The sequence below is a fragment of the Hyaena hyaena genome, unplaced genomic scaffold (genome assembly GCF_003009895.1).
Source record: "Hyaena hyaena isolate Hyena2069 unplaced genomic scaffold, ASM300989v1 scaffold_2368, whole genome shotgun sequence".
Classification (NCBI taxonomy): Eukaryota; Metazoa; Chordata; class Mammalia; order Carnivora; family Hyaenidae; genus Hyaena; species Hyaena hyaena.
In genome coordinates this window covers 41,172-51,988 of record NW_024083004.1, presented here as the reverse complement: position 1 = coordinate 51,988, position 10,817 = coordinate 41,172, and positions in this window count along the sequence as shown.

Below are 10,817 nucleotides of genomic sequence, written 5' to 3'. Positions count from 1 at the left end.
GGAGCTCCTTACTTCTCCGCCATCTTGCCCTCTCTCCTAAAATTTATTTTTGAGAGAGAGAGAGAGCTTGAGCAGGGGAGGGTCAGAGAGAGAGGGAGACACAGAATCCAAAGACAGGCTCCAGGCTTTGAGCTAGCTGTCAGCACAGAGCCTGATGCGGGACTCGAACCCACGAACCACGAGATCATGACCTGAGACGAAGTTGGACGCCTAACCCACTGAGCCACCCAGGTGCCCCTGCATTCATTTTCATGGCTTAGAATCATTATTTTAGTAGGGGTTGCTAAGTGGTGTCCATCTAATTCTACCATTCTGTTTGCATTTCTATCAAGAAGAATTTTCTTTCATCCTGTTTGGTTCTGCTGAAATCCAATTTATAGATGAAAGGCAGGACTAATTGCTAGTTCTTTCATGTTATTTACTAGTTTGGTTTAAAAAAATATTTTTTTAATGTTTTATTTATTTCTGAGAGAGACAGCATGAACAGGGGAGGGCCGGAGAGAAAGGGAGACACAGAATCTGAAACAGGCTCCAGGCTCTGAGCTAGCTGTCAGCACAGAGCCCGATGTGGGGCTCGAAGCCACGAACCGAGAGATCATGACCTGAGCTGAAGTCGGACGCTTAACCGACTGAGCCACCTAGGTGCCCCTGTTATTTACTAGTTTTAAGAATAATGAGTTGGTGTGGTAGAAATCTCCAAAGTGATGGGGTGCCTGGGTGGCTTACTTGGTTAAGTGTTTAATTCTTGGTTTCAGGTCAAGTCATGATCTCATGGTTTGTGAACTCAATACCCACATAAGACTCTGCACCGACACCATGGAGCCTGCTTGGGATTCTGTCTCTTCCTCTCTCTCTGCCCTTTCTCTGCTCATAGTCTCTCTAGAAAATAAATAAATAAAATGTTTTAAAAAAGGAAATCTTCAAAGTGATAATTATGTTTTCCTTTTGAGTTATTATTTTACTGATTATAAACTAAATGGATTTCTTTTATATTTCATATTTGTAATCCATTGCAGTTACTCTTTGCTCAAATTGATCTATCTTTGGCCATTTGGAGCTCCTTCTGATGGCCACTATAACCTTTGTATACGACTGCAGTAATACTTGATAATTTCTTCACTTTCTTGCACAACAAAGTGGCCCAGAATCATCTTACACATTCTTGCTATTTCCTGGAATCAGTCATTTCTCCAAGCAATCCTGACTTCTTTTGGTAGGATGTGGTCGTTATAGGGCACAATGTGGGTGGAGGTGGTGCTCAGAGCTACTAGGCTCTTATTGTTTTCAGGCCCTTTTAGTGGCTGGAGCTGGGACATACATATTTTTGAAAAAGAAAAAATATGCATTTGTATTGAAATTTCCAATTCAAATTTTAGAGTATAAAGTTTTATAGATGTCTTTGATTTTATATTTATCTGTCTGTTATGCTGAAACTCTTGGTTCATAATTATTTACATGTTTTAGTCTCTAACAAACACATGATAATTTCAAATATAATTATTATCAGCATGATAACCGAAACAATTTATTTTCTTTATGGCTCTTTTACCTTTAGGCTTTTATCTTATATCCTACTCATGATATGGAGTTAAAATGCTGTGTTTCAGAGTTATTTGAAATAATTATTCTTTGTGGTCAGGCTACTAATGTGATATTCTTAGGTTTATTTGTTTTCAATATTTAGACAGTGCTTTTTAATTTTTAATTTAATTTAATTTTTGCTTACATGAAATATACAATTCCAAATCCTCTACCTAGCATGTTCATTGAATTAAAACTTGAGGTGGTCTTTTCATACTGCCTATTCATTCACTCACTCATTCATTCGATAGATATTTATGAAGCACCTGTCCTAGGCTAGTATAGGGTCTATTGTAGTGAACAAACCAGACAGCAATCCTTACCCCTAAGGAGCTTGCATGTTAGTGTGATGTTGGAGAAACAAATCTCTTGACAATCTCTTCAGTTCTCCCTTATGCCGTCTGTTCCTATCCCTCTTTGTTTCTCTTCTCTTCTCCAGGGACTCTGCATGAAGCAGAAGTTGCAAGTGGTCTTGGGTGGTTAAGGAAAAGGAATTTTCCCTCAGTTCCTTTTTCTAGTTTCTCTAAATTCACATAATATTAGTAAGTTACTTAATATTTCCGAGGCTGAATTTATACATATGAAAAATGTAAAAAAATTTGTTTAAAAAGAAAGAAAAATGTACTCCCCCATCTTCTTGACTCTGGGTTTTAAATCTGACTGCTTTGACTAAGCAAACATGACAGAAGTGACAGTATGTCAGTTTCAAGTCCAGCCTTTAAGAGGCCTTAAAAGGACTGACAGGTTCCATTTCCTTCTTGGATTCAGTTGCCATGTCCTAAGGAAGCCCAAGCAGCACACACACTTGTCCAGTTCTGTGCACAAGAACTGAAGCTCTAGGCTGATGGTTCCCAGCTTATAGCCAACAATTTGCGAGTGAGCTGTCGTGGATGTGAATCTAACGCCAGAAGTGGCCCAACTGATGTCAAATGGTACAGAGGTAAGCTGTCCTACCAAGTCCCATCCAAATTGCAAAATTGAGCAATAAATCATTATTGGAAGCCACTAAATTTTGACATGGTTTGTTATACAGCAATAGAGTAGCGACATAGTAGGTACTCACTGAGAAGTCATTCTATTCTGGAATTTTTGAAAGTATTTATAAGGCTTAGATTAACCTTAAATCTCTGACCAGAAACCCTGAGTTTCTGCTCAGGGTTTGATGCAGCTGTGTGTCATCAAGGATTTCTCTTACCTTACTATTTAGATTAAGAAACTGTGGCAAAGACTGTTATTCACATTTCAAACATTTCTAACGCTGGCAATACTTTTTCTTTTTCTTTTCTTTTTTTTTTTTTTAAATATTTTTTATTTATTTCTAGAAGAGAGAGAGAGAGAGAGANGGGAAATTCTTTTCTAGAGTCTAGTTTAATGGTATTGTACTAATGTTGATTTCCAATTGTATTTACAAATGTCTGATCATTCTTCTAAGGCAGGGTTTCTCAGCTTTGGCACTGTTGACATGGGGGCTGGATAATTCTTTTTTTAAACACTTTTTTTTTTAATGTTTTATTTATTTCTAGGAGAGAGAGAGACAGCGTGAGCAGGGGAGGGTCAGAGAGAGAGGGAGTCACAGACTGAAACAGGCTCCAGCCTCTGAGCTGGCAGTCAGCACAGAGCCCGACGCGGGGCTCGAACCCACGAACCGCGAGATCATGACCTAAGCGAAAGTCAGACGCTTAACTGACTAAGCCACCCAGGCGCCCCTGGCAATACTTTTTCTTGTCTGTATTTGCTATAATCTTCTTATTCCTTGCCTTTGGACCTCCATGGTGATTTGCTGGTGATAAGTTCTATTGTTATCAGACCCCTTTTCAGGTTATAGTTCTTGTAGGTCAATCCTTATTAACTAGTTTTCATTTATTGAAAAAACCTTGCAATTCATTTGTGTCTATATTAGTATGTTTAAAATCAGATGGGCAATGGATTGATTGATTACCGTAGAATCCGATGGCCACAAGGAATTTCAAAACTTCTCTGGGTTAGCTTTCCCACACCTATAGACAAATGGACAATATTTCCAGGGAAGATCTCAGCTTGCAGGGTAAAGGGAAGAGAGGCAGTGTAGCCCAAAAGATTCCGAAGAGGAAAGAGAGATTGGGAGAAAAATTAAAAAATGGGAATAGGGAAGAGAAAATAATTAGTGGGACAGACTCTACCCTCAGAATGTGGTGGGTGATGCATCTTGTCCTGACACGTTCACTCCTCAGTCTGTAGAATATCACCGTGTAATACCTAGGGATGGTTTTATGTGTCTGCCTCTAAGAGCTCCCAGCTTATTGGTAATTAGATATTACTTTAAACCCTTGGTATGTACTACATGGCCTATATTAAGGAATACCTCTGAAAGAAGTCAGGAAAGAAACCATAAGTGACAGAATAAGAATGATAAAAAATAAAAAGAATAAGAATAATGGGAAAAAATGGAAGCCAGCTCAGTACAAGACAGAAGGTCAGGGCCAGATCCACTGACCTGTTTTCCATAAAGGGGAATAAGACATACCCATTTTCCCAAGGAAGAAAACAAGCAGGGAAAGAAATGCTGGAGTGGCCGAGAGGACTGAAAGATGTTAGAAAATCTCACTGTTCCCAGCTTTTTGTGATTCCTTTCCTTTTCTTTAAAAAAAATTTTTTTTAATGTTTTTAATTTATTTCTGAGAGAGAGAGAGAGAGAGACAGCATGAGCAGGGGAGGGCCAGAGAGAGAGCAAGATACAGAGCATGAATCAGGCTCTAGGCTCTGAGCTAGCTGTCAGCACAGAGCCCACTGCGGGGCTTGAACCCACAAACTGTGAGATCATGACCTGAGCCGAAGTCAGACGCTTAACCGACTGAGCTACCCAGGTGCCCCTACTTTCCTTTTCTTTTTCCTTCCTTCCTTCCTTCCTTCCTTCCTTCCTTCCTTCCTTCCTTCCTTCCTTCCTTCCTTCCTTCCTCCCTCCCTCCCTCCCTCCCTCCCTCCTTCCCTCCTTCTCTTCTTGCTTTCTTGCTTGCTTTCCCTCTTTCTTTCTCTCTTTCTCTCTCTCTCTTTCTTCCTTCCTTCCTTTTTCTTTTTTCTTTTTTTCCCAACTAAGGAATACATACAATAAGGATGGCCAGCAGAGGGCCTTCAAATGAACATTAGCACTGAACACTTGCCTATCTGTGTGAGATCTTTGAACTTTTGGTTGTCTTCCCTACAGGATTTTATTTTAAGAAAATGAAAAAAAACTCTTCACATTTTATTGGGAAATAGTTGCAAAAACCAACAGACCTCAATGCATGTCGCTGGCATTGAATTATGATTGCAATATTTCAAGAAGAACAAGGTACTTCAGCAAAAAGTCAGTAGGTGGCAAACTTTTACAATCCTTAGATTGAAGAAGGCCTATAATGAGTAGATCCCAGTCTACAGAAATATTGGAGATTCTTTCTTCTTTTTTGGGGGGATGGGTGGTGGCTGGTTTGTGTGTGTGCCTGTGTGTGTCTGTGTTATTTTGCAAAACACACTGATTGAAAAATAAGTCTCTTTTCAAATAATTATTAAGACATTTACCAAAGGAGCTAATTCAGTATGTGTCATAATCAGTTGGTCAACCAGTCTCTTCTGAAGGTCTTCTATGGTGCTTGGTTATCTCAACCCCTGTGGGAGAGATGGTGGAATAGAAGGTCCCTAAATTCCCCTTCATTTAGAGTCTGTGATTTGAGGTGTTCCACTTGATCCTATATCAAGTGGATATATCTTCAAGAAGCTTTCCAATATCTTGTGAACCAGAAGTTGATGGAGAGAGTTCCCAACTTTACATGGAGGGAGAAGGCTTGGGTTATATTTTTGGAGGAAATTATTTTTGGGAAATGTTGAGGGATGGCAGGAACATTTGTGTAAGTCCATGGGGGTACACAAAATAGGACACTGTAAACATTGTGTTTCTTTCCTGAAAACCTGGGTTCCATGATAACATCTTTTCTGGTTCCTAGAATCTCTGAATTTAGAGTCTGTGCTGATAAATTCTGAAGAGAAATTATTTCTTTATCCATTCTCTCAGAGAATGATTTCCTTGTAAAAGGCTGCTTCAGAACTCCCACAATCTCCTCCATCACTGACATGTTGTTCTTGGATGGGGTGGTGCCATTGCTATGCTTCACATTTGCGTGACATGTTAGGGAGATAGCCAGTCCAGAAACATCCATTTGTCATGGACATCTGCTACTTTTATTCAGTGCTCTTGAATTCCTTCTTGGAGAAAATGTCCATCCCAACTCTATGGAGTTCTACGAGGCTTTCAATCACCTGGATCTGCCTTCCCAAATGTGGGGATGTGATGCAGCATGGCCATTAGATTCCTTTTGGGGATATGATTTTCATGCCGGGTTGGGGGGAGGCATGCAACATGATATTTTATTTCCATTCTTGCTAAACTTAAAGGATATGTAACTTTGGCTGCTAACAGTGATGATGTTTGTTATATGTTCTAAAGTCTACTTTGTCTAATATTAAAATGGCCATTCCACATTTCTTTTGATGAGTTTTCCGTGGTACACTTTGTTCATTCTTTTACTTGTAGCCTATTTGTGACATTATATCAAAGGCTGGTTTCTGGTAGATAACACAGAGTTAGTTCTTGCTCTCTAATTCAATCTGGCCATCTCTGTTTTTAAATTGTGTTGTTGGGGGCGCCTGGGTGGCTTAGTCAGTTAAGCGTCCAACTTTCGCTTAGGTCATGATCTCATGGTTCATGGGTTCGAGCCCCGCGTCGGGCTCTGTGCTGACTGCCAGCTCAGAGCCTGGAGCTTGTTTCAGAGTCTGTGACCCTCTCTCTCTGACCCTCCCCTGCTCACGCTGTCTGTCTCTCTCTCTCCTAGAAATAAAATAAAACATTAAAAATAAATAAATAAATAAATAAATTGTGTTGTTGATCATTTACATTTAATATGATCATTGAGGGATAACATAGAGATCATAGGTAGAGTCTAACTCAATGAGTTCTGTTTAGGTAACTAGGCTGGAGCCATACTGATGGATTGCTGCCTGTGCTCTGAGTATAGTTAAGTATTTTGACTATTACTCCTGCCCTTAGGAAGATTCGTTGACCTAAAGGCATAAAAGCTTTGTCTCTGTCTGCAGGGTATATAGAAACATATATCTTTTTTTGGTGGGGGGAAGGTCGTCTTAAAAATATTATGGATCTTCTTCGTAGCAACATCTGGGGGCTGCAGCAGAGGAATAATGGCAACAAAGCAAGTTGCTACAGACGGGGCTTTCCCAGTTGCACCTCCTGAGCCTTGACTCCTGTAGGTTAGAGAGAGAATATCCAAAATTTTTCCAAGGCCCCCGAAGAGCAATGGGAAGGAGATGGGAATTGAGAGCCATTGGGACTCTGCATAGGATGTGGGATGGACAGCCCACCCCAGGTACTGCACAGAAAAAAGAGTTGATTCTTTGAGGATGAGTAGCACCATCCAAACTGAGGTGGGACCCAAGTTGGACAGGACAGAACCGTGGAACTTGCACATGAGCAATCATCATACGAGGCCAGTGCTAACAGTACAGTGGGAAATAACATTGGCCAGTGAGGTTGGGATGAGTGCTAAGGACAGGGAGGTCAATGCCCAATATATTCAAGACAGTATCTTTCAGTCAAAGCCAGAGCAGACAAAGGGCGGCACTGTTGAGACATTCCCTACCCCTCATGAGAACAAGGTCATCAGCAAGGCCTGTCCTTCTCTCCCCAGACATGACCCTGGCTGGGGAGAGAACAGGAGGAGCCAGAGAGAATCCTAACAGATGCATTTTAAGCCAGAAATGCCTGACGTATTTTGAACTGGTAAGAGGGCAGTTTTAGCCATAATGGAAATGAGAACTTGAAAGCTAGAGTTACAGAGAAAGAACATTCCAAGGGAGTATCCTCTGACACGTTTCCCTGTTGTTGTTCATTCAAGGCAGAAAACAGTTGATATTAATTATGATTTGACGATAGGTATGCTGTCCTGGTAGGAAACGGAGTGGCTTGGAGAACCAGTGTTTTGTTTTCTGTTTTTAAAGTCTCTGAGTAAGCAGAGGGACGCCTGAGTGGCCTAGTCGGTTAAGCGTCCGACTTTCGCTTAGGTCATGTTCTCGCGGTTTGTGGGTTCGAGCCCCGCGTCGGGCTCTGTGCTGACTGCCAGCTCAGAGCCTGGAGCCTGTTTTGGATTCTGTATCTCCCTCTCTCTCTGGCCCTCCCCTGCTCACGCTGTGTCTCTCTCTCTCTCCTAGAAATAAATGAAACATTAAAAAAAAAAAAAGTCTCTGAGTAAGCAGAAAACAGTATCCATTTGTTTACAAGACTGCTTCACAGATGACTCTTGCAAGAGTCCTCTTTGGTTAAGCCCCAGCAGAGTAACTCAGAATTACCATCCAAATAGACAAGAAAAATGGCCCCCTACTTGAAAAAAGTTTAAAAATTTTAAAAAGGCACATTTTCAAAAGTATGTTAAAAAAGGACATTTCTCTTTCCCATAAAAATTCAGAGCAAAAAGGAAAATATTATTTTCACAAGAGAAAGCATGCATGCGGCCATAGGCAAGTCCTTTTTCTTTCCAAAGCAGATTTTCAATTGAAGAAAACTGACAACTTTGCCTCCAGCCTGAATTTTATGGTTTTCACCAGCAACAGCTGTATTTACTGATGGCCCTGCGTTGCCCCTGAAACAAATTCAAGATTAAGTAAAGGACTGGTGTTCTCCGACAATTACCAATTACCAACAAAACGAACATTCTCTTACTGTTTGTGGAGCTCCAGGCTGCATGTCCTTACCTTGGAAAAATTGACTCAGGAGTTGTTGCCTTTAAAGACAGAAGTTGATACATCTGGTAAAGCTAAGGCTGTAGCTTTCAACTCTAGCTGGGTACCGTAGCCTTACCCTGGAGCTTAAGAAGGAAGCACCAACCCAAAGCCAGGGTTCTGTCCCAGCCCAGGTAAAGGAAAGGTGGGCCCATAAATCCTATTTGTTGTTAGTTTTTTGGTTACCTGAATCCCATCCTGGATGGGACGCCCGGTGGGGTTGCTCACGATCCTGCTCCGGACCAAAGGGTGGAGAAGGTAAGCTCGCCTTGGCTCTCTCATGTCCTTTGTGTGCGCCTCTCCCTATTCCTGGAAACTCCCTCCTGAGCTATTTCTCAAGTGTTCTTATCCTGCCCTGTGCCCGTCATGAAGCTATCAGGCTCCAAGGAAATTCTTCCTTGCTAAAAAATAGTCCCACAAAGCTCTCGCCCTTTCCAGTGCAGTATTATCCCTCTCAAAAACAAACAGCAACAGGGGCCCCTGTTGGATTGGCTCAGTCAGTTCAGTATCTGACTTCAACTCAGGTCATGATCTCATGGTTTGTGGGTTTGAGCCCCGCATCTGGCTCTGTGCTGGCTGCAGAGGCTGGAGCTTGCTTCGGATTCTGTGTCACCCTCTCTGTTCCTCCCCTGATCGCACTCTGTTTCACTGTCTCTCTCTCTCAAAAATAAAGAATTAAAAAAAAAAACACTTACTCCCCCCTACCACATAATAGAAAAAAATATATAGAATGCCACATGTTGCCGCTGTCGAGTTTGAGGTAAAATTAAGGAGCAGAGGAAGGTGCTCTTGGCTCCCATCAGGTCCCTTCCAGTCAACAACAGTCTCCCCCAAAAGGAAATTCTGCTGGGTGATTCTGACAAGTTACTAAACCTCTCTTTGCCTCCATTTCCTCATCTGTAAAATAGGGATGATATTAATTCTGATCCACAAAGTTTTCATGAGGACTAAATCTATAAAGCATTTGAAGAGTACCGGACACACGATAAGCAGTCAATGCACCTTAGTCACATTAGTAGCTATTGCTATCACCATTATTATTATAATTTCAAATTCTTGAATTTATAATTAAGTGAGGGGGAGTTCCACATGGAGCGGGCAAATAAACTCAAACAGAGAAAGCATTCCTCTGATAGAGTCTCAAAACATATTTTGAACTATGACATCCTCAGTGGCGTATGTGTCTAGCTCCAATAACCGAGGGCAATGCTTCAGGTATGCTCTCCATTTAAATGTATAAATTCCAAAAGCTTTTGAAAAAAAATTCCCCTTTTTTACTGCATAATCAACCTGGTGTTTCTAGGAGTTTGGGAAATGATGGAAATGAGAATGAACAACTACATAGCTGGAGAGAAACCAGCGCCTCCCTAACTGCCTAGTTAACTCAACACAGAAATTAATGAATTCAACAAACATTTAATAATAAACCCTGTGCCAGGTGTCCTGCTAGGAAGTGGGGATGCCACGGGGAGGAAACATGGTCCGTGTCCTGATGGAGCTCGCAGTCCAGGGAGCTTCCGGAAGGGGTGTCGCCCAGTCTCCAAGTCACAGCCCTAATCCCCCTTACCGTCAGCATCTGTTTTAAGCTTCCCAGATGCACCATAATGGTGGGTGAGGACATTATGAAGAAGTTGGACTTGTCTCTCCTCTCAGAGATCTTACTTTTTCAAGAAGGTTGGCTGGTCAAACAGTTTATGTATTCTTTTGCAGGAAATGTGCTTCTCACAGAACAGTAGGAAGTGGGAGCAGAAATGCCCAGGGGTGACCCAATTGCCTTCTGTCCTTGCAAGAACATGAACGTTTGTCCCCTGACACGCAGGCCTCGTAGCTTCTTAGTGACCGCTCTGAACGTAGTGGGTGTCAAATTTGGGTGGCGTTTCCCTATTGTTTCCTGTTGAGAAGTTTCCCAGTGAAGGGCTTAAAAGGATGTTTTTGTTTTGCTTTGTTTTAAAGTTTCGCTACATTCTTAGAAACTTCCGGATGGCTTAAAAGTATTTTTAGATGATGCTAAAAGTAGAGCCTAATTTACACAAAAGAAGCTATTAAAATTGCCTAAAGATTGAATTTTTGTTAATGGGAACTTTTGAACTGAACATTTCTAAGATTCCTTTTAGAGTCCTAAGATGTACATCGTAATCTAAGAGATCTTCATTTACTTTTGAGCTTTCCTTTGCAATGACCTTCCACACTTGACATTGTTCCACCTCTGGCCTGTTGCTAACTGGCAAGAATGACTTCTGGCCTGTTGCTAACTGGCAAGAATGACTTCAGTGCGCTTATTGTCTAATGTAGCATTATGGTGACTTTTGTTTAAAAATGCATTTTTATGTGTATCAATTTTACTTTCCCATCCATTTGTTTTATAAGATCTAATTTGCTTTTTTAAAGTATGGTGTGGTGGCAAGTCTCAAAGATGAACTCCAAGAGACCATGCTTCG